Source organism: Pimephales promelas, chromosome 8 (genome assembly GCF_988280905.1).
Source record: "Pimephales promelas chromosome 8, fPimPro1.hap1.1, whole genome shotgun sequence".
Lineage (NCBI taxonomy): Eukaryota > Metazoa > Chordata > Actinopteri > Cypriniformes > Leuciscidae > Pimephales > Pimephales promelas.
This window is the reverse complement of record NC_142776.1, coordinates 34,251,299-34,275,686: the sequence shown is the minus strand read 5'-3', so window position 1 is coordinate 34,275,686 and position 24,388 is coordinate 34,251,299. Positions and strand designations below refer to the sequence as shown.

Below are 24,388 nucleotides of genomic sequence, written 5' to 3'. Positions count from 1 at the left end.
GCTACAGCTAAATGCTGTTAATTTACAGTTATATACTGTAATTTAAAGGGATACTCTACTTTTTTTTTTAAATAAGCTCATTTTACCACTCCCCCAGAGTTAAACAGTTGAGTTTTACCGTTTTCAAATCCATTCAGCCGATTTTCTGACATTTAGAAGAATATCAGTAACCTGACAGTTTCTGGTCTCATTGACTCCCATAGTATATTTTTTTTCCTACTATGGAAGTCAATGAGACCAGAAATCAGACAATCGGCTGAATGGATTTGAAAACGGTAAAACTCAACTGTTTAACTCTGGGGGAGTGGTAAAATGAGCCTATTTCCAAAAAAAGTGGAGTATCCCTTTAACAGCATAATACTGTAGCTGACAAAACGGTATTTAGCTGTTTATTTTAAAAACGGTAACACACCATATTTTTACGGTATGGTGCTGGCAACCACAGCTGCCAGTAGTTTACCGTTTTTTTACAGGATTATTTTTTACAGTGAATATGCTAAATATTTTTGACAGATTTGTCATTTTTTCAAGTGACCTATCGCTTTAATCCCTTTAACCATTTTTAAAATGCCAATTGTCTTATTTGTCCATATTTTTGTTCTAGCTTGCTTTCAGAGCTCAGCAATCCTGGACATCTGGCAGTTTCTCAGTCTTCTTCACCTCCATCACACTGTCCGCCTTGTGTTTGATGATGTGTTAACACATGATCTCCGGTGCAATGGCATCATCTGACCTTTCCTTTTTGCTTTTTGTACATGCCCAGGATTGTCCTAATTTAAAAGGTTCCTCAGTGTTGACTTTAGGTGTTCAGTGCAGCGTCAAACAATTATTAAGATGCGTCAATATGTTTACAGGCAGCGAGGGGCTGTATTAGTTAACGGCCAGCCATCGCTCAGCATAATTACCTCTGGATGACGAGTTAAATAAAACAACTAAATTAGCATGGGATGTTTCCACCTGAATTTTTTAAGCAAGAGCAACGTAAGAGGAAGTATCGCTGTCAGCGTTTTGACAGTCCAGACCTCCTTTAGCCTGTAATATTCAGTAGAATGAGTAATACACCCAGTGTGAACCATTTATTTCACTGGAAAAATGTCAAACACCCTCACCCAAACACTGTATATTTATGATTCTGGCCTTCAGGCTGAGTTACAGGGCTATCTTGGGCTACCACCAGCTCAGGTTTTTGTGTTACCCAAGTTGTTGCTTTTGAAATACTGCCACGGCATCAGAATTGCCTTTGTGACTAATGACTGACTGGAAAAAAAATGAAGTTGCAAACAAGTTATAGACGAAATCCCAAGTCTTCTTTTTTTGTCTTTGTTCTATAATGGTTTCTCTCAGCCCTCTTTCAGGCGAGCACAAAATCTAGGCTCTTTTTGATACTGTTGTGGTGTTTTCTCAGAGGACCTATGTGGCATTTAGCTTCTGTTTCTCAGTGCGCTTTAAATAAGCAAATCAGAGTGTGACAAATCCACACATATATCCAGTCTTTTGTCTCCACTTCTTTACTGTTGTTTTTTTTTTTTCCCCCCATTAACAGGATTCAACAAATCTTGAGAGCACTATGGAGAGAGTTGAACTCTCAAGGGATGGTGAGAAGCTGTGAATTTGGAGGAGCAGATGTGCAAGGACTAATATGCGTTATTGATGCTTGGGATTCTCTCTCTGCTGCTCTTCTGTTTTTGGTAGGTTATTTCCTAAATCCTCATTCAGTTGTTTTCTCACTTACTGCCTTTCCATTTTCCTTTTCTACTCTGTCCCCCCTTTGCCGTTCCAATTTTCCCTCAGAGTATCCCCTATGCCTCTTACCTCCCATGTTATCATTAATAGTGGCATATCTATATTTGCTTGTCCTGATAAATTTTTACTTCCCTCTGAGGAATTGAATTAAAATCTTGAGCTTTCAGTTTAATTTTATCGTATAGCTCTGGGCTCTAGGCTAAGCTGTTGCTTGCACACAGTATGATGTCTCCATCACAACATAAACAAAAAATAAATGTGAAATGGCCGAATAAGCCCCACGGAGATATGGTAAATACCAGAGAAAAACATCTTGGTAATCCTTGCCCTAAGTGTCACTTTCTGGCATTGTCTCATATCTTTAAGAGAGGTTTGTGTGTGTGTGCGTAGATAAGCTGTTTGTGTGTTGTGAACTTTTGATTATGGTCTTTTCCTAAGAAACTATATAATAGATACGAATCGTTTTTTAATCTCTCAAGATATTTGATGTGCACATAAATAGTCCAACAAGTTTTGTAATCTGACATTGCTACAAATTGAAATATTTTACCTTGTGCCCCTCTGTTTCAGCCTCAGACGTCATGCATCAACGTCTGATGCATATGACGCACAAAATTGGAAACACTTCAGGAGTTTCGACATCATCGTCATCTGATTGGTGGAATCTTACAGGATTTCCGGGAGATGTGTGTGTCGCATTCTTTAACGGTCCACCTGGAAACAAAGCCGCCGTGACGCCAAACCCCCTCATGGAAGAAGAAACCCGTCGGGTTTATAACTGTGACAAAGAACGCTTATCAGGATCAACTAAATGCTGGATTTTCGAAAGTATGTGTAAGCCCATATATCAGTCCAATAGTGGTTTTCCAATAATACGCAACACAACAAGATTAAATTAAATACATTTTTCATATGTATTACCTCGTTATTTTATTTGACTCCATAAATGAAAAAGGTTTAGTGATATCTGAGCATCATTAAAAGTGAGCGAATGTTTGATTATTCTTTTTAAGTCTTTAATAATATTTTAACCGTTCAAATTAGGAAACTGTAAAAAATTATCGTGATTTTAACGGTGAAAGAAATGCTACAGTGAAAAACTGTTAATTGGTTTACAGAACCTTCCTTTACTATATGGTAAATAACTGTGATAGATCAAAAGGTAAAATTCATGTAATTTTACTGTAAAATACTGTTCATTTAACAGTTTTTAAAGTGAAAATGAACAACTCGTTGTATAATTTACAGTGAAAAAACGTAAATTGAAATTCCCACAATTCCCTGCGTGACACTTTGCATTTGATGTATTTTTGTTGAAATAACTTGTTTCTTCATAGTTTGCTTAGTCTTTTTCTAATCAGTTATGTACATTTTATGTGACATTTAATGTTGTTAAATTAATGTTTGTTGCCTTTTTCTAAAATGTCATGTATGTTACGGTTTTTCTTGTTTGAGTGAATGACACAGTGCAGCTTCTATATATTAATATTAAGTTACTTGTGTAAGAGCTACATGTGATGAGCTTCCATATATCATGTGTCTCTCATCACTGTTGTGATTGTTGGTTGTCAATGTATTGCAGTGGTACAAAACAGATATTAATATTTCAATTGATTTATAATTTAACATTATATCAGATAATGAAATACAGTTTATTTCTGTAAATTTTAAGTTAAGTCTGTAAAACCTTGCTACAGTGAAGTCTTGCTACCGTATTTTATACTGTAAATTTCTGGAAATCACAGCTGCTGGTACTTTACCGTAAACTTAGTAAAAGTGAGGTGTGTGCTGCATCTCGGATGTTGCTATTATACAGTATGCTTAGTTAAAATGTTATTTCTCACGAGAGCCTTTTGTTTTCTCGAGGGCTAGCCCAGACTCGCCTTACATGTAAAGTTCATTGCACATACTCTTTAAAATACGTCCAAGAGTTTTACACACCCATCTGTTATTGTAGGGACATCAACATTACATTTTTAAGCCCCTAAACATGATGCAGAAGAAAATGAACTGTGGTTACATGTCAGTCAGACAGCCTCTGGGCGATCGAAAGCTGCTATGGACTCCAGACCTTCTACCATATTTCTCAGTTTTTGAAATAACATACAGTAGCTGTCATAATATGCATGTTTCTTTGCAGTATTCATTATGCATACTGTGTACAGTATGAAATGTATTTTCTGCAGAAATAGTACAATATGCAATTCTAAACAAAGTTATTTCACATAGTATTCCCAGCAAACAGAATATTGCTGCAATGTTGACAACATTCTGAAATGGTTGACATTGTCTGATGGTTGTCAAAATATTTTTTTTTTACGACAGTTTAAAAAATTAAAATGATAAATGTGTTGCCTGGACAACCACTGCACAACATGTACACATCACTGTCCACTGAGACTTTTATCTGACATTTGGTATAAATTCAATATGTTTGTTGGGTTTGAGCACTGAATTGAAGTTCTATAGGAATACTTGACAGACTCTTGAATTATTAACTTTCAATTGCATGACAGCTTAGTTATGTGATGTCAACTCACCATGAATAAAACAGCTTTAACTAAGTAGTGTAAAACAATCATGTATTGATACCTGTGTATATGTATTTAATTTTACCCATATCAACAACTATTGGGAAAAACTACACTGTAAAAAAAAATCATGATTTTTTTATCATAACGTTTTTTCTTCTGTCAAATCAACTTAGATCATTTATGTGGTTCAGATAACATAATATTTTGAGTTTCTGATTATTAAATCAATCTCCATTGTATTATCTCAAATTTTCAATTTCAATGAACTTAAAAGTTTTAAGGCAACCAGGTGGTTACTTAATTTTTTAAGTTAAACCAACAATATTTTTTACAGTTCTTTTTTAAATGCCTATTGAGAAGGCTGTGGAACCTTTATACTGTCTTATATTTGGACTATTTTATGCCTGTCTGTAAATGGGATTGTATAAAATGTCGTTTATGTTGCCATAAAAAATAAATATTTAAATACCTTTAAGGCTTTGTTCTGACTGGACTCTTTAATGTTAATGTTAATAGCATGTTATGTTAATAGCAAACACTTACGTGCATTACTTACGTGTTAAACTTTTTAATTAGCAAATGACTGAGTTTGATTACAAAATTACTGAGTGCACCTTTAAGTAGAACCATGATGTGTCTTCCCCTGCGCCCTCGCGATGGTTTGCTCCACACCACCAGCGCTGTTTATACTGTTGAGCCGCTGCTTTCGCCGGTCACTGCGCCGCTGACACTGACAGCTCCTCCTCACTCACTAGCTCTTGTTGCTCTTTCAACATTTTTGCTCTCTGACATTTTCACCGGTGAGTACTTTCTTTTAATTTTCTCTTTTCTTCATCTTTACCTCTTTTCTACGTCCTCTTTTGATTTGAGAAGTGCTTGAATTTTGTTCTTCTTCTTCTTCTGAATTCAACTGACAGACGGTTTTAATGTTTTACCTTCTTGGAGAGGGGGAACGTCAGGTTTTGGTTAACTTTTGAGTGTATTCGTTTCTTTATTTGGTACAATATCCTGTATAGGAGCAAGTGCTGGACACGATTTTGTTTTGTTTTTAATTTTTGTTTTTCTTTCGTTCTTTGTATTTATCATTTGGACATCTGGATCATTCCTTTTTTTTTCTCACCCGTTTTGAGAGAACAGTTATGTTTCAGAGATGTGGAGCGATATTAATTTTTAATCAAAAATATTTTTTATTTTTTATTTTTCTGTGCGGACTGATGATGTGATGCCGGCCGGTGTGTTTTGGAGCGCGTGTCAATGCAGCGCGCGACTCCGCCAATGCAGGTCTCTGCGAACATTTAAACACGTCTGGACTGTCGAATAACACCCTAGATCAGCTATTATTCTACAGAACTTATCCATGTTATGTGCTAAAAGAGACCGGGAATATGGACATGCTGCGCTCAGTTGATTTAGTTTGATGATGAGGTCTGTTTCCATGGGCATTCCACGAAATGTGTGCTTTTTCCTTTTCAAAAAGCTTATAAAAGTAAGTGTCTTTTTCAAAATCTGTCAGACAAAGAATATTTTAAGTGTTAATATAGCATTATGCCATCTCAAGGCAAATGTATGCTGTTATATATTGCCTACTTAAGTTACATTGTTTATGCTGATATTACTACTTATATTCAGGCTATTCAATGTTAGCCTACAGCCTATAAAAGAATATAGATGGGGGGGGGGTCTGGATTTTGTTGATGTGTTGGAAAATGCATACTGTAATAACATAAAAGGTGGTGTAAGACATTGTTTACACATATTAGCACTATAGGGACAGCAAAGGCACCCTATTTGTGGAATGACCCTCCAAGCATGTTGTGAAATTGCTTCTGTGATTTAATGGCTGTCTCAAATCGTAGTGAGCTGTATACTTAGGTAACATTTTTGGGCATCACGTGCCGCACAGCTGATTGGAAACATGCTATATGGTCCCAAAAATGCAGTCTATGGGTCACTGTTTTGCCAAGTCAGCTGTGGCTTTATTGCATCTTTGATCTTTAGATGATGTAACTACTGGACTAATAGGTTTGTGATGTGCGATGTCCCTGATCTAAAATAAAAAAATATATATATATGCATTCAGAGCTCATTTAAGTTATGTTTGTTGTTTACTGTATGTTCGACCCAACTGAAGACTTGAAGATAAAAAAAAAAAGTTGAAGATAGAGATGCGTTTCTGCCCACGGTGCCACTTCAGCTGCCACATTACTTTAATTGGAGGTCATGATAAACAAGAGTCAAATGTTTTCTCCTGTCTCTTTTCCAATCTCATGCTTCTTGTCTCTAGACATAAATGCACCCACTTGCTTCTTTTGAAAGTCCTCCATGTATCTATAATGTCTTTAGTGCACTTTCACTTTAAAAAAAAGTCCATTATTGCATTTGTCCAGGTATACTTCTTTGCCATATTGTTTTAGTATTTACAGTAAAAAGTATACAGTTTGACCTTCAAAACACAGTGAAGCACTTTAAGCCATTTGTTCATAGGCCTACATTGTATTGCTCATGCCCTATTGATGCACTAGTATTTTTTTCATAAAAGAGTTTGAAGGACACTATTCTCTTTATGTTGTCATGGCATTAAAGACATTTTCCCTGTTATGCACAACAACTTAACATCTTTGTCATTAAGTTGTAAATAACAGAGTATTCCTTTCAAGGCAGAGATATGACTATGATTCATGAACAGTGTTTTGGGGGTGAGTTTTGTTGTTTTGCTTGGTCAATTATGGTCTTTCTCCGCTTGTACTGCCCTTAGCTTATCTAGGTCATTAGTTGCCTACCTCAAGGACATCCAACTCAAGTTGACCACTTACAGCTACTGAATTCAAATAACAGAATACAGCAAAGTGAAGCTTTTATAAAATAATGACTCCATGCATTAAAATTAAATTAAAATCTACACATTAAGACAAAATTCACAGTTTACATGTTTGAAATACAGTCAAATATGTTTGTGTATGCAAGAAAAGGAATACTATTTATATTTTTTCAGAAGTTAGCACGCTTGTCTAAAGGTGGTTGTATAGTATTGCTTTTAATTATTTCTCGACTTCAAGAAATGTACTCTAAATTGTTGTGTCCAATGTTCAAGATGCTAAATATAACCCTGTAGTTAGCAGTAGTTAGCAGCAGCACTGATTGGACATTGACATGGCAGTTGGATATATTTGCATTAGCTTGCAGCTTTGTTGTGAAAAGTTCAGATATTATTAGTCATTATCTTTTTTCTTCCACCAAAAGCCAGTGGCAAACCATACTTTAAGCCAGCTAAATGTCAGGAAAATTAAAGTCTCATGGGCATTTTTATGTTTTCAAGCTTTTTCACGTGAATATCAAAAATTAAAAAAGGTTATCAGACTAATTAATTCGTTCGGTCATATCAAGCACATCATGAATTAGAAATTTAGATTACATGTACATGAACATTTTAGGAGTAAATTGGCAGTTGTGCTCTTAATAAAATCTAGATCTATGTGTCTATGTGTAATGAATTCAGTCAACCAGTCAGGGGAAACCTTATTATTGCTATACAAGGCATTTATTTATATGTATTTATGGTAAAATATTGTTGTTGTTGTTGTTGTTGTTGTTGTTGTGTAAAAATTGTGTTCTAATTTTCCTGCATGAAACATCACATTTGTTTTGGTTTTATTTTTTAAAAAATTGTCTATACATTTGAGTGTGTATTTTATTATATTTAGTAAATTTATTGCATTGTTACAATAATGTTTGTGTTTGTTATTATTTACAGTTGCCTACTGTTTTTAAACTCAAATGGTTACAGAACTCACATTCTATAATTTAAAGGTAGGGTAGGCAATTTCGGAGCGGCTAGCAATAGCAAGCTAGCTTTAAAAGCGTTAGATACGCCCTCCCTTCAGAGGGTCTCCAAAGCCTCGCCTCCTTCAAAACGCATGAACGCACACAGCCGGAGCAGATTCAGCCAAGCGTCACGAGACAACATTAAATTACCTCATGTCTCAAAGCACATAACATCACAATAATAATGAACATAAACAACATTAACAAAACTCTGACTTGTACCATCTGATTGCTGCAGGTTCATTTCAGCATTGATAGTGTTGACAGTGAAATAAATCCAAGTCTGAGTACGTGAACAGCTCTGGGTAGAACGTCAGGGGTTGTCGTCTTGTAATTACGGTTACAACATGGGCTGAAGGCAGTATGTGCTCGTTTTTTTTTGGTTCAGGAGGAACAGTAAAAGGTGGCTGCTGTTCGTTTGTGGCGTCTGTAGCCGTACGGAATGCAATGATGTCATGTGATTACTGCGCGAGCGTACGGAAATGCATACGCTAACAGGCAGGTAGGACATCCTATCATTGCATTTGGATTGGATGCAATTTTTTGGTCCTGAGACTTCCACAGAAGATTAATGTGCATTTTTAAAAACAAATTTCGACCAATAAATTGCCTACCCGACCTTTAACGCTAAATACTGTATATATCACCAAATGCTTGTAACATCGCCATGGTATTTTTATGGGAAAGTTCTGCCAACCACAATGTCTTTTCATTTGTTTATTTATTCATTAAATAATTATACCATTTGATTATAAATACTTGGCATTTCAACTTCAGTGTTTGATGTCATCTAACTTTTCTTTTTCAGTTAATGTTACTGACTGATGTTTTGGGAAGGATGCGTGGCGTGACTGTCAGTGCTGATTGCAGCAGGGGGCAGTGACTGAGCACACAGGATATTGTATGACTGGAATGCTCCTCAAATGTCAGTGGCTGCCGCCACCCAAACAACTAATCCCACGATAAAGCCCCTGCGACACATTCAGAATTAAACATCAGAACTGTGCTTAGATTGATCGTCCTCAGCTCGAGTCTACATTTGGCTGGCCTTGATGTGAAACAAGCTTATGTTTGTCAGCATCTTCATGATTGAAATGATGGAATATCTCAAGTTACTCATGAGTTATGCTGTCAATGGAAGTTTCCATTAGGTGTGACTGTGAAAGAGGAGGCATATGATGAATCTCCAAGGGTCAAGAGAGAGACATGGATTGAAAATGAGATTGAAAATTCCAGCAAAATTGCTTGTGAACAATTTTTATCATGCATTGTTACTCATACAACTATTTAAATCCACATTTCCTCACTGTGTTGCAGACTTGAATGATGCCTCAAATCATCCAGCTTGTACTTTAGTGATCAGGCTTGCTATTTTCACTTGATGGGTGAAAAATTTGCATAAACCTGCTCCTGGAAGGCCACTGTCCCACAGTTTAACCTGCCTCAACAAACATGCCTGGATGTTTCTAGCATACCTATAAGACCTTTACTGTAGCTGGTTCAGGTGTTGTTTAATTGGGGTTGGAGCTAAATTCTGTTGGACAGTGGCCCTCCAGAAACAGGAAACTCACATTGAGTTCCTCTTTTGACTTGCAACCATTCAGAAAACGCAACTTTGTCACAGCACCCTGTCAACCACCAACATCATTGAGGCAGTGAGATCTGCACAAGTATTTTTTGAAATCTGAAAACGATATATTTTTCTTGTGTTCTCATGTTCAGCTGCTGAAATCCTGCTACTTAAAGTATTTGCTTTGTTTTATACCGCAGGATCCCTCACACACTCCAGGTCACAAGCGCTGGGACCAAGCAGCATATCCACATCCGTCCCCTGGTCACAGAAGAGATCTAAGAGGTATGTGCAACTTTGCTTCTCAGGCCTTAGTCTCTACAAACATAGACTGATCTGAGCATGTTTGATCTGAGCAGAGGTGTTAAAGTTCAGCGTTTACTGATAAATGTTAACGGCTTTTGAGCTCTCATTGTGCCCAATGCAGTGTGCATGTTCTCTGCAAATCCTGAGAGGGTTTTTAAAGCCACTAGGTTTTTGGACACATTTGCTCTGATTTTTAATTGTTTTTCTATGCAAACATGCACTAGATGGTCGTCTTTGACCACTATGAATTTTATAGAGCATGTATTATGCTGTTTTACATTTTTATCTTTATTTAGTGTGTAATGTTGCTGTTTGAGCATGAAGAAGGTCTGCAAATTTACAAAGTACAAAGTCCTTCCAAAGGGAGTTACAGTATTCTCTATATCTGTGCGCAGTGTTTCTGAACTCCCTGAAACGCCTCGATTGTAGTCTTGAGTTTTTTTCCGATAACGTGCATGTCACATTATCCCTTAATTGAACTAATTCCCACCCAAGGCATGACATTTATAAAACATGAACTCAAAGTGATTGACCTATGACGCCACACTGGTTCAGACGACCAATCAGAGCTCATTGCGCTTTTCAGAAGGAGGGGCTTCATAGAGACGGGAACTAAACAGAGCGTTGAAGAACACTTGCTGCGTCCCAATTCGCATACTATCCGTCCTAAATAGTATTCGAAAATAGAATTAGTACGTCCCAAATCGTAGTATGTTGAAATGAGTGTTTCAAAGATACCCGGATGGTCTACTTTTTCCGGTCAGAATCCGAAGTGTAGATCGATGCACACTCTAACGGCTGATATTGCCCACAAACCATTGCGCGTTGGACGAGGATTCGGTTAGAACTACAAACACGACTGAAATGTGTTAAAAAACTACAGACACGTAGTTGATACGGAGGACGCGCGAGTCCCCGCGGTTGTGTAGAGAGGTTTAGATAAAGAGCTTTGAGTGATTAATTATCAGTATCTAACCTGACGAAAATGAATTTATTTAATCTTGTCCACATTATACTGCATTTGCAGCAGCATTGTGAACTTTTGTAAAGACACGTTTAGCCATTACGTTTTAAATGCATCATTATATTCAAATTGCAAACACACGAGGAGAGCATGAAAGACCCACAACTGGCAGATGAACGTGCTCTCCGAAATGGTAGGAAATAAAATTAGATAGAATGGAGGATTTTAACTGTGACAAGATGATTGACAGGGCAGTTTACGTGACAGGATGCACGCAGCACGCGACAGAGCCGTCCGTTAAAGATGACGTGATAGTATGTCCTAAAGCTTGCCTACTCTTTTGCTACACACTCAAAAGTATGTACTTTTTCCTCACAAAAAGAGTACATACTTTTAGGACGTAGTATAAGTAAGCGAATTGGGACGCAGCGAATGTCTTTTTTGAACATTCAAGCATGAAAACCTATTCTAGTAGAACCCAAAAAATATATCAAGATTTTGTAAAAGGGCATAAAAAGTCCCCTCTAAGACACCATGTCAAGCTAAAAGAAGTGCAATTTCTCGACTCTACCTTCGTCTCCAATTATACTATAGTGTGACATCTCATGTTTTTAAAAGCAAAAATGTGTTCTGTGTGAACAGAATTGCTATTGCTAAAAACTGGTTTGATGTAACTTTTAGTGGTTAGTTGATTTCCTTAGTTTGTGTTGAGGTGTTGATTTCAGTAGGTCTTCTATCATTGGTTTATCACTATAGTTATCTGAATTGGTTTGTCAGAATTGAAAGCATTAAATGTTAAAAGTGTTAAATATCAGAAAACCAGAATGCGCAAAATGATTCACAGAGAGATGTTTAGAAATGGCAAAAAACAAAAAAAGCATGACCTACTCCTTTATTTTTTATGCTCTTTGCAAAGCCTATAGGGCAGTCACATAGAAGGTTGTAATTTCTCAGGACACCTATTTCAGTTATATCTGTCTGATTCAGTACAGCACATTTTATATGTGGTATTAAAAACCTTGCTTTCAGCACCATTAAAGTTTAATAGCCAAGGAATAAGGAAAGAAATACCACACATGAGATATCTGATATCTCAGTTGTTTTACCTGAACTGTAGACGGATATTAATGGTAGTGCAAATGGCGAGTTTGCTAAAGTTTTTAAGAAGTTCTCATCTAAAGTCTCCATTGTAGAGTGCAACCAACTTCAAGACCAAATTGTCCGAGCTATGCTATTCGCATTAGTATTACAGTGTGTCAACAGAGGTCTCATTCATGTCGATTTTCTATTTCTCCTTAGAAATATTAGGAGAGGTATCTAAGACAAAGTTGATATTAAAATGAAAAATTCCTATTCTTCTGAGCTGAGCAACCTCTTAGCAATAAAGCTGTCCATTTGGAGAGTTTGGACAGCATGTTTATACTTCATATGAGCCAAACTGAAAGGGGTTTTGTGTATGACATTTTGTGTTTATACAATCTGTGTAATTTCAGTAAATTTGTAGCTAATTAACTTTTCAATGCATGTATATAAAATCACTCTTCATTCATTCACTAAACAGCGAACAATCTTGCAATCTTGAGAATATGATTTGCAAATTAGTTTTGAATGTGTGTGGGTTGAGTATTTTTAGACGAATGTGTATGTGAGCTAAATGTGTAAAGTCTTGAATGAGCATTAATTTGAGGAAGCACTGCAACAAGGCCGGTTTGGCATTTTAGACAAGAATGTCTGGAACGAGAGTCTTGATGAAAGTGTTTTGAATGGTAAATGTGCATCAGAGATGCGGTGAGCAGATCCTGGCGGTGATTCCAGCGTCTCGCTCTAATCAGCATCAGCTAAAGAGTGGGCACGTGAATTATAGATTCATCTCTGAAAATTTCATGAAAATGTTGTTTGTGTGTTCAGATGTCAAACATGGACCGCAACATTGGCCAGAGAGCATGGCAAATCTTGCTTACTTAGACTTAGACAAAGAAGGCTAGAGAAAACCATACACTGATTCACTTTAAATTAGCAGTCAGGATTCATTCATATCTACGAAAATGAAGACAAGAACTTCTTTTGAAGTCAATTTCATGAGCTATTTCCATCACCTGCCTCACCAGGACTGCAATTAGGCCCTTGCTTTGCCAATCAGACACAATTATGTACGTTTAGTAAAAGCACATTTTTTTTAAGTAAGTACTAAATGAGCTTCCAGTGAATATATCTGATGTGTTTCATGGAATTGAGTAAGCCTTTCCTTGGAACGCTACCCACATGGGGGGCCTGCAGCCAGGGGTTAAATTCGGGATTTTGGAGGTGGATGAAAGCATAATAACATATGCTACGGTTAAGAGTTTGGAGTCAGTAGGATTTTATATATATATATATATATATATATATATATATATATATATATATAAATAAATTAATACTTTTATTTAGCTAAATGCATTTGCAAAAGTGATAGTAAAGATATTTACTGAAAAATAACAAAAGATTAGTATTTCAAATAAATGCTGTTTCCTTATATTATTTGTAATCACATGAATAAATGAAATATTATTTGTATTTAAATTAGGGCTATCAAAAGATTATTCGCATCCAAAATAAAAGTTTGGGTTTACATAATATATGTGGGTGCACTGTGTATAATTAATTTATATATATAAATATAAATATATATTTAAGAAATATTTTCATGTATATACTGTATATAGATTTATATATAATCAAAATTTTATATAAATATAAATATTTTATATATAAATAATATTTTTTTTTCTTAAATATACATGCATGTGTATATATATATATATATATATATATATATATATATATATATATATATATATATATATATATATATATATACAGAAAATAATTATACACAGTGCACCCACATATATTATGTAAACACAAACTATTATTTTGGATGCGATTAATCGTGATTAATCATTTGACAGCCCTAATTTAAATACATGAATGTTCAAAAGTAGATAGAATAGATTATAAGGATATAGTAATATTTCACGATATTATTATTTTTAAATATATGTCTTGGTGAGCAGAAGAGACTTTAAAAAGTCTTACCGACCTCAAACTTTTGAACACTAGTGTATGCTAAAGCCTTTTGTTTATTGCGTACAGTATGTATATAGTGTGTTTACAGTGAAATAAGGCACTTTTTGCATTAAAATGAACTTTAGTACCCCAGAAATATTTCCTAGAAAATGAACAACCTTAAACAGCATAATAAATAAACACACTCATATGGATATACAAATATTTAATATACAAATAAGTCTATGGGGTATGTGTCAGTCTGGCTCAGTTTAACACCGGCCTGTGGCTTATTTACAGAAGTGGTCTTGTTCATTGTACAAAGCTCATGGCAGTAGTCAATTTTGCTAGATGAAGAGAACATTTATTTGATGGATGGAATTCCAGTGAGCTTTAAGCCAAGTCATCTGTTTATTATATATTGCTGGGTGTTTTTTTCTATCAATAATAAATGTTCTTTTCCTACAGTATTTGCTGAAAGGAATATTTTTTTCTATATAAGATGTCCTGACCTCTGCCATGAGTTATGGGTTAATTTAGGCTTCCTCTCTCTCTCTCTCTGTGTGTGTGTGTGTGTGTGTGTGTATGTTTAGTGATGTATTACACAGAGACTGTACCCCACTATCTCTCACTCTTTGCACCAGCTTGTCTAAAAAGCAGAAAACACAAACATTTCTAATAAAATATTAAACATTCTGGCACCTAACTGCTGCAAGTGTTAGATTTTATAATAAGGACATAATTTGCATAAACATTTGCTGCATTCCTGTGTAATATTCTGATAATTTCGACTGGAAATCACTTTTACTTTTGTTTTTTTACAGTAACTGTTTTTTTGTTTAGTTTTTTAGATGATAGGTGCGTGGGGGAAAAAAACACCAACTAAGTAGGTCAAAAAAATCAACAAAAAAACCAAGGAACTCCCACACACTATCAGTCCTTGCAAATGAGTATCAACATTTTATTAGCAACATTTCGGTCTGATGAAGGACGTGAGACTGAAATGTTGCTATAATAAAATTTTGATACTCATTTGCAAGTACTGATAGTGTGCCTTGCCTTGTTTTTTTGTGGAATAGAGATGATAAATGCAACTCACAGTATGACTAGTTCAAGTTCTCAAAGACATCAGAAGTGTCTTGTACTATTCAGCTGTTTTCTTAAAATAACAGCACTTAGAGATACGTTTGAGAGTGTTACGACCTTTCCACATCTAAACCTCATCTGCCAGAGGCCATTATACAAAGATTGTCAACCTGTCTTGCAAAGTTTTTCATCTTTGTGACAATATTGTTGTTGTTGTTGTTGTTTTGGCTTGTAGAAACGTGATTCTACTGCATGAAGCAAAATACAGAATCAAAAATACATGTTTTCCTATTATATGCTGTGTTTTTAAGTCTAAAGACATAATCTGCATTTACTTTGCCTATACTGTAGGTCTACTGCTTCTGATGAGGGTTTATTTCGGGTTCCAGTAATTTCACATGTTTTAGAATCAAATATTTCTCACCAAGTTACCTAAGCTATACGTTGTTCACAGTTGTATAGCTCTTTACACTCTAAACAATACTGGGTTGTTTGGATCAAATATAGACAGTTTGCAATTTGAAATTTTAACCCAACTTCAACTTTCACTTTCAACTGTATTTTTTTTTTCAATTATATTTTTAACCCAAAATTTGGGTTTGTCCATATTTGAGCCAAATTTGGGTTGAAACAACCCAGCATTTTTTAGAGTGTACTCTTACTGTACACTCTAAAAATGCTGGGTTGTTTAACCCAGTTTTGGGTTAAATATGGACAAGTCCAAACATTGGGTTAAAAAAGATATTTAAAATAACCCATTTATGGGTTAAATATGGACAAATCCAAACATTGGGTTAAAAAAGATATTTAAAATGTAACCCAACAGCTTGTAAACAAATACAGCTGGGTTTGTCCATGTTTGATCCAAAGTTGGGTTGAAACAACCCATCAATTTTTAGAGTGTATGCCAACAGTGGACTCATTTATTTATATTTTTATTTCTTCCCAGAATAATCTAAGACAAATTTGATATTTTAATGAAAGTGAATGAACTGACATGTTAATTATGTTTAAACAGTATGGCCTGGTTTCACAGACAGGGCTTAGATTAAGCAGGGATTAGGCCTTAATTAGCTTTTATAAACGAGCCTTAGAAAAAAAAAACATTACTAAACTCTAAAAAATGCTGGGTTGTTTTAACCCTAATTTGAGTCAAACATGGACAAACCCAAATGTTGTGTTAAATGAAATTTTATGGCTGAGTTTGTCCATATCTGACCCAAAGATGGGTTAAAACAACCCTGTATTTATAGAGTGTGGTGTGCATCCTGAGATAAAACATCGGCACTGACATTTTTTTAAGATGCACCATTGCAAGTTGCTTTCAGTTAAAACAGCTCAAACGGGGGTAAGTCTCCTGAGCTATAAAAGAGCAATCTCTGAGCAACAAAACATTGTACATATGCACAGCAAAAATGCAGTGACTTATAACATTAAATAAACGCTAAAAGCTGTGATTAAATTTTGGGCGATACAATTGAGAGATGCATTGTCCATGCTTTATCTAGCTTAGTAAATGCATTACTGCCAAGCTCTGGTGGTGCACATTCACGTCAGGTTCTATAGTTCATGAGTCGTTGCTCGTACCCCCGGGGTCAAGCTTTTGAATTAATGAAGGAACCCTTTGCTGCTACAATATGATGTCTGACAAGACTTTTGCCACTGCATGCCAAAAAAACCTTCAGTCTCTCGCTGCTGGTTTTCATCTCTTATTGGGCAAGCTTATTGTCTATGTGACTATAGCACATACGGCAAAACAGATTTTTTAGATTATGAAAAATATTTTAAAAATGCACATTTGAATGCATTATTACATTGGAAGTTTAAGAGGGAAGTGAAATCGTAATGTTAGTAACGTTCTTTACTAGGAATTTGTTATTTTGTATATAATGTTCTATGGAGGTTAACTGAAACTGCTTCAATGCTGAGTCTTTGTTTCTGTTTTTGATTGACTTTTTGTTGGTACAGCCCAAGTCATATCCCATCATGCCTTTCTTCTCTTCATTGTGTCATCTTGTCTGAACCAATTTGGCAAAGAATGGAGCATTACAAGCTTTTATTGTGCATCAAATAAAAGCTCGCTTTGCCGTCTTGAGTATCGAACATGTTGGAAGCCCACTGTTGTCAGTCAGCTTCAGCGAGGCTCAGAAGTACACAAGCCCTCCATTTTCTCCAATATCTGTAGCTCAGGCCTAATCAGGCATGACTGATCCTTGAATCATTTACAAGAGGAACCGTTCCATCGGATGGAGTTGTGTTTTTTTTATTTTTTCGCCTGCTTGTTTCTGCCAACAAACTGCACTGATGAAGAAAGACCTTAAGCTTCACATCCAGAAGAGCTGCTTATATGGACTTGGGTAAGAAAGGATGCATCAGTGTTCAATCCCCGTCTTTGGCAAAAAGATTAATTTCAGGATATTCCAGATGAGATGCGTATTGAGCTTTAAAATCTCTTCACTTCAGGAACACGAACCTTGGGACTTCTCAGACTTTGCTGCTTTCTGTCTGGTTGCCGGGTCATTTCTCTTCTGCAGTATCTTTTGAAGTCTGTAACTCGTGAATTTTTAATATGCTTTTGTTTTAACTTCATTAAAATGGTATATCAGACTTTCAGGAATACGATCTGGTCAAGCTCAGACACTTACTGTAAATTTTTTAATAAGTTTGTAGTGCATATTTTTGTATTATTTATAAAAATGCATTATTTGAGGATCATATATAGCTTCAAATAATTACTATTAAAATATTCAGTCATGCTCAGTCAGTTAAATTTATATTATGTCTTAATTAATTATACAATATAGCAAGAATAATTGATATCATCAAGGACACAGTAAAAACGTATTTACCAACTAAAACAGTTTTGTTTTGTTTGAAACATTTTTATTAGAGAAAAGACTAATTAATTGCCAATTATTCACTGTATTTGATATGTTTTATTTATCTGTTTATTAACAGTATTGAAAATTCTTTGAAATATATAAAAAAAACTAATAGTGATATCCACCAAAAAATTTAATTTTTAATATTGTATCCAGTACATTAAGACATACACGATGAGGACATAGTGAATTTGGTTTGTCTGACCGTTAGTTCACATTATTTTTCATGACATTTGCAAAATGTGAACATTTTAATTATGAACCGGTAGTAAAAAATGTGTAATTTTGAGTAAATTGGCCATCTGCAGTCCAATCCCCAATTGAGATGGGAATAGCACATCAGTGCAGAAAAACATTTACCTCTGTCCTCAGGTAAAGCGTGTAATCCTGAAGGAGAATGAATGAGTGTGTGTTGCTGTCCTGTTATCACTAGTGGCTGTATCTGATAGGAAAATCACCACTTAATGGGAAGATAATGTGTCAATTAATTCTCCCTTAATGGTAGCGGAAAAAAGGTGAAAAGAAAGGAAGATAATTGTGTTACTTTGGGCTCATCTCCTTTGTCCTTGTCAATGCAAAGACATCCAAGTCATGTGTATCTGCTGCTGTCTGGACTGCTGTTACTTGGGTAGACCTGTTGATTTATTTTCTTCTTCGTGAATTGCTTATAAGCATTGGTGCTGGGGCATGTCTCGCTGCTCCTCAATCAATTAAAGCAGTCTATTGTTTTATATAGAAGCTTTCAACTCTGATGACTTTGGAAGCAGCATTTTTGCATTACTATTGTATATCATATTTTCAACTTTTCCTTTAATAATGCTTTAAAGATTGTTTCAGTAGTTCACTTTAACTGCATAGCAAATGTATTTTTACAAGCCAATCACAATCACCTTGCATTTTTACTTTAGCACAGTAAAGTTCGGAAGAGATGCCAATTAAAAACAAATGCAAGTATGGATTGTTTCTGATTCCTGGAATAGGTCCTGAACTTTATGGTCACAGAAACTATAGGTGTAATTATTCTATTCTTTTCCTCTTGAATGGATAATTGGGACCCTTAGAGGTCTCCATTCTGAGGGTTTCCTTGAAAAGAGTCGTTCCAAATGAGGCTCACGGTTAGTACAACAGCCTTCCGTGACATGAAAATGAACATTGAATGAGAGAGATGAAATTGAATTTTAAGTTCAATATCTGCTTCCATAAAGGTAAAGCTTCAGAACTAGTCAAAGGGAATTTCTTGTTAAATGTTAATATGATTATTGAAGAATTAGACTTTGAGTCTGTCTGCCACTCTGCCTTTTGAATGCTGTACATGCTTAGAGATGTAAAGATGAGATGTTAATTAATTTTTGCTTGAGTTAACTACCATCGGTTACAAATCGTGATTCTTCACCTTGATGAAATCCCGCCTGCATCTTTGAAAGTTTGATGTATCCCTTTGATATCCTCAGCTGTTATTTGAATACATTTTTGAGTAAGACTTGCAGTTAGTTTCTGCATAATATCAAAACATCTCAGTGGAGCATATTTTCAGTCTGCCTTTTACCGTGATAAATCTGAGCGTAATCCAGCTAGCACATCTTGTACCCTACAGCATTTACACTTAGCTTCTTTTAATGAGTGTCTCTAAGGGTTTCCACTAATCCCGGTTAATCTTCTTTAATGGTGTGATGCATCCAATAACTAATTCAGCCTGCAGGACTGGATAGCCAGAGGAGCCTCGTATTGGACCACAAACATGAGGAACTTTGGAAAAATTTGGATCCACAACTTTGAGCATTGAAAATCTGAGCTTGGGAAAGGTGGATAGTCCTGATAGACATGGAAATGTCATGCATTTAAAACATTAGATATCCAATTTTAGATCCCGAGACGTTTGTAAAACCAGCATTTTGGTTGGTGAATCATGGTCCTGCAACATTTATCCAGGGATGCTTCTCCAGAGCTCCTACGTCTCTGGCAAGCTCTGAAATGGCTGTGGAATACATGAATTACAGATGTTTTCACTCTCTCTTTTGACTGTCTCTGATGATATGTCATTGCATATTTCTTCTGTCAAGCATTCTGTTGCTCAATTAAGTCCTTAAGTCAGGATGTCAGGCATTCCTTTACTGAACCTTTCAAGCATTGAATGACATGTGGAGACGACTTGGCACATACTCTTGATAACATAATTGATAGGTGCTGCATGTATGAAGACACCTTTGAAAAATAATGAGCAAAATTGTTCGTGTCAGACGCTTTATATAGTCATTCTTCACACCCTTTTCATTAGCTCCAATTGAGATATCACCGTCGTCTTTCATACTGTCCTGTAACTTTGGGTGAAGTCACAAATGCAATCTCGACCCATTTTATAAACTCTGTCAATTGAAAGCTCACAGTTGGCTTGGCTAATAAAGCAAGAGGCCTGGGGGAGCTTTTTCTTCATGCATGTGCATGTTGTTATTGAGTGTGAATTTGATAACTGAGTCATGCATTTAAATAAGACTGTGGAAATCAACATCTAAGTGACGGATTCAGAACAGTGCCTTGTTGCTTTTCTCCTTACATCTTAGTCCCACACACGCACACAAACAAAAAAGGTTTTTACTTGTACCATGCCATTGCAGAACATTTTTAAGCTCTAAAGCTGCTGCTTCAAAAACAATGTACTAAGCCATTTTTACTCTTTTTTTTTTACTCTATACATACATTTAATAAATGAAAGGCCAAAGATGTTCCTGCAAAGCAAGAGAATCTTTGCTGAACTTTTATTTTTAAGAGTGACTTGGTCTTTGAAGGAGATGTTCTCTGAGATCTACAAGAGTTTAATAACAGGACATGCAAATAAATAAATAAAACATTGCAAAATAGAGTAAGGGTGACCTTGGCAGAGAAATTTGTCAGCTTTGTGCAAGTGACCTTTCAGCAATTTCCAAATGTTTGGATCTGCTAGAATATTCAAAAACAGTTAGCATCAGATAAGAGGGGCAGAGTGATCCAGACGAGTCCCATGGCAAGTTCCGACACTGAAATGTCACAGGCCAAGGGGTTCGGAAATGTGGATGGTGAGGTATTTTTAGATTGACGAGTCAGAATTAGCACTTTCCTTCAGCTAGATGCGGAAGTACACACCAGCTGATAAGAGACTGAACTTGCTGCACTCTGCGGGCTTTTATGTGTTTTATTGTCAATTATGTTTGATGGAAAGGCAGGTATATCCCCTCACCATATGGCTGGTGGAAATGGAATTGCTGTGTGGATGTCACATTCATTGCTTAAACTGGATTTTCTCAGCCGACCAGCTTGTAGAGATACCCCCCACCCCTCCAAAACCCCACCCCACCCGCCTCAGGCCTCATACACCTCTTAAGGAGAGTCGGAATCCACGTTTCACTGACTACTTCACTGATAGGATTTCAGAGGCCATTGCACGTATATCAGACTCCACATAATATTGGCTTTATGACAGCTGCACTAAAAATGACGTTATCAGTTACCAGTTGAGTTATTCAAATGTATTTGTATAGCGCTTTTTACAATACATATTGTTTCAAAGCAGCTTTACAGAAAGTGCATTTCAGAAATGTACATAGAAAAATACAGTTAGTTAATCATGCGAGTCGTCTCTTCACAGGCGTTTAGTCATCTCATCGCAGGTGTTGTGCCATCTGAAGTCTCCGTGAGAGGCTAAATACAAACTAGAGCTGATGAACGCTATTTACCTCGGGACGCTAACAGCAGAAAAGCAAATGGGAAATAATTAGCATAGCTGCTGTTATTAATGCATTCGATCTGATTCAACAGTTGTATAAAAGGTAAGCATTATGTGAATGCTTGGCTAAAGAGATGCGCCTTTAATCTAGTTTTAAAGTCTGAGCCTCGAACAATATCAGGAAGGCTATTCCAGAGTTTAGGAGCTAAATGTGAGAACGCCTCCTTTAGTGGACTTAGATATCCTAGGATATCCTTACTTATCCTTACTTAGATATCCTTACCCGTCATCCAGCATTTTATATCTTTAAGACACTCTGTCGATTTAGATGAGTTAGTGTTTTCATCTGGTCGTGATGAAATATGTAATTTAGTGCCATCAGCATAACAGTGGAAATTAATTCCATGTTTTCTTATAATATTACCAAGAAGCAGCATTGAGTTATGAATGATTGTGATCTAATTTACCAGCATTACTACACTGGAGTACAAAATGTTCCCTATTGTATAAAACATTTATAATGCTTAATTTTAACGCAACAGATCATCCAAAAAATGTAAGTTCTGTTACTCTAAAATTGTGTCTGTTCCTCACAGAAGCTGCCGTTTGACTTAGTAATATATCACAAATAATATGGACTCCATTTATGGGCCTTTTTTCAATTATGGAGCTGAACTGACCCTGTCCATATGCTTTCATTGTCAGAAAGAAAGTCATATGAGTTTGGAGAAACATGAAGATGAGTAAATGTTGCTCCGATTCTCACCAAAATTGAACCATATCATCTCCAGACCATGCCAACAAAATTTATTGAATTCATAAAAACACTGCAAGTCATTTACGAATACCACGCAAATATGTATCTCTGCAACGCTTTATCGTATTCAGACCAAACTTGGTCCATGTCATAACAAGCCTGACTTGAGGCTACATGCTGCGTTTTGGCGCAGCGCCACTTACTGGTCCGGAGATACGAAAAATTGCTATTTTTGCTTAAGTTATAACTACTGAACGATTTGTCCAAAAATCATAAAACTGGTCTTGTTAGATTCAGGGTGTCATGCTGAGTCGACTGATATGCAATTTTCCCAGATTGGCCATTTGGAATTATGTTCTAAAATGCTGTATTTTTTGAACGCAAAAATCTTGTTAACAAATAAGTCAACAAAATTTTTGAATAATACTCGTACTTATTTTTGAATACAGTAAATCTGGCATTTTAATGCCACTGGTCAAAAGGTTTTTTCAGCTTCACCAAGCTCTGACCACATCACATCGATTTTGTAACTACGCCACCTGTTGGTCGAAAGTGATAATCCATTTAATCACATTTTTAGGTAATTGTATGTGATTTCTCAGCCATTTTGCCTAAATTCATCTTTAAATGTCTTCAATTGCTCTTTGCTGCAGCTGGTCTGACACATGTTGGCATGTCTTGTCGTCGTCTTTGTGCTTTGCCCCGGTTATTGCTCCTTGCTGCTACATTTTCTACTTGTATTTATAGTGTTTTTGCCTGTTTTAAGATGCGACTGACTGCATATTGACCTATTTGTACAGAATTACTAGTTCAGACATATCTTTGTTTATGCTCACCTGACCATAAATATGTCAGAATTTGAAAAATGTGTTTTTCCCAAACATAATTTATCTGGAAATAACATACTGTATATGATATATTAAGATACAATTATAGATAGATAGGTATAGATGCAGCTTTTTTTGATATAAGTAAAAAAAAAAAGAAAAAAAGACAAAAGCTTATTAAAAATAGTATTTTTTGCAGGCCATATACCTCTTCCTTCCATCTTTGTGCTCTAGTCTCAATCTGTCTCTCAATTTTCATTTCTTTTATGCAATGTGTCTTAATAAGGATATAATACCCGGAGGGACACGCATTTAACTTGGGAGTGAAAAGCAGCAGTGGACATGGAAAATGTGTACTGCTAAATATCTCATACAAGCAATCAGATGTTTTCATCCCATCCATTGAAGCTTCTTTCTTTTTTTATTGAATTCTGTGTTTTTCTATACAAGCAGACGTCAAGGACATCCTAGGCTTTATGTATAGTATTTCTTTCATGATACATTGCACTGATCTGCAATCTCTCTGCATTTTCTATGGCTGGAACCGTAATCGTTATGGCTTGGTAGTGTCTTGTGGTACAACTCCAAAGGGATATTTATTTATCAAGATTTATTATCCATTTGATTATTCTTTACAGATTGATTTTGTGTATGAATGCATGTAGGTTTGTCCATTAATGTGCAAATTTCAGATTGTTTTCAGAATTTTTCTATTATTATTTTTGCTATAAATTGCCAGCGATATTTTTTTTTTTTTTTTTTTTTTTTTTGTCTGAAGACAGTGTGAGCAATCTTTACCCTTGCAGAAATCTCCTCCACACTGCTGGATGTTCTGGTATGTTACTGGTCTAAGTCAAAAGTGCCAAAACACCAAGTCTTTGACATATTCTGGTCTCTAGATATGCGTCTGGTATCATTCATTGTAAATCCATGGACATTTTTGGCTAGATTTATGGTCTGACAATATTATAAACCTTTCCTTTACTGCTGCTGTATGTAGACATGTATTTGTGTGGTGTGTTTGTTTGGAAGCAGGGCTTGCTTGCCTTTATCCTTGACATTCCATTTTACGCTTTCATTTGAAAGATTCAGTGATGATTTTCTATTACATAATGAGGTATGTTGTACTGACACAGATTGCATGTAAACAAA

General features: G+C 35.8%; 1 protein-coding gene and 1 long non-coding RNA gene across 4 annotated transcripts in view; both read left to right on the top strand.

Moving 5' to 3' along the window:
* LOC120494113 (uncharacterized) overlaps positions 1-4,741 on the top strand; it is a 79,092-nt gene extending 74,351 nt beyond the window's left edge. For both annotated transcript variants that reach the window (XR_016169555.1, XR_016169556.1), the window contains 2 exons: positions 1,544-1,688; positions 2,314-4,741. This is a non-coding gene — a long non-coding RNA (uncharacterized LOC120494113). The remainder of the gene's footprint in view (positions 1-1,543; positions 1,689-2,313) is intronic.
* A 200-nt stretch (positions 4,742-4,941) lies between these two features.
* Positions 4,942-24,388, top strand: part of raly (RALY heterogeneous nuclear ribonucleoprotein) — a 110,055-nt gene continuing 90,608 nt past the window's right edge. For both annotated transcript variants that reach the window (XM_039692226.2, XM_039692225.2), the window contains exons 1-2: positions 4,942-5,077; positions 9,870-9,954. The gene's annotated coding sequence lies outside the window, so the exon portion shown is untranslated. The remainder of the gene's footprint in view (positions 5,078-9,869; positions 9,955-24,388) is intronic.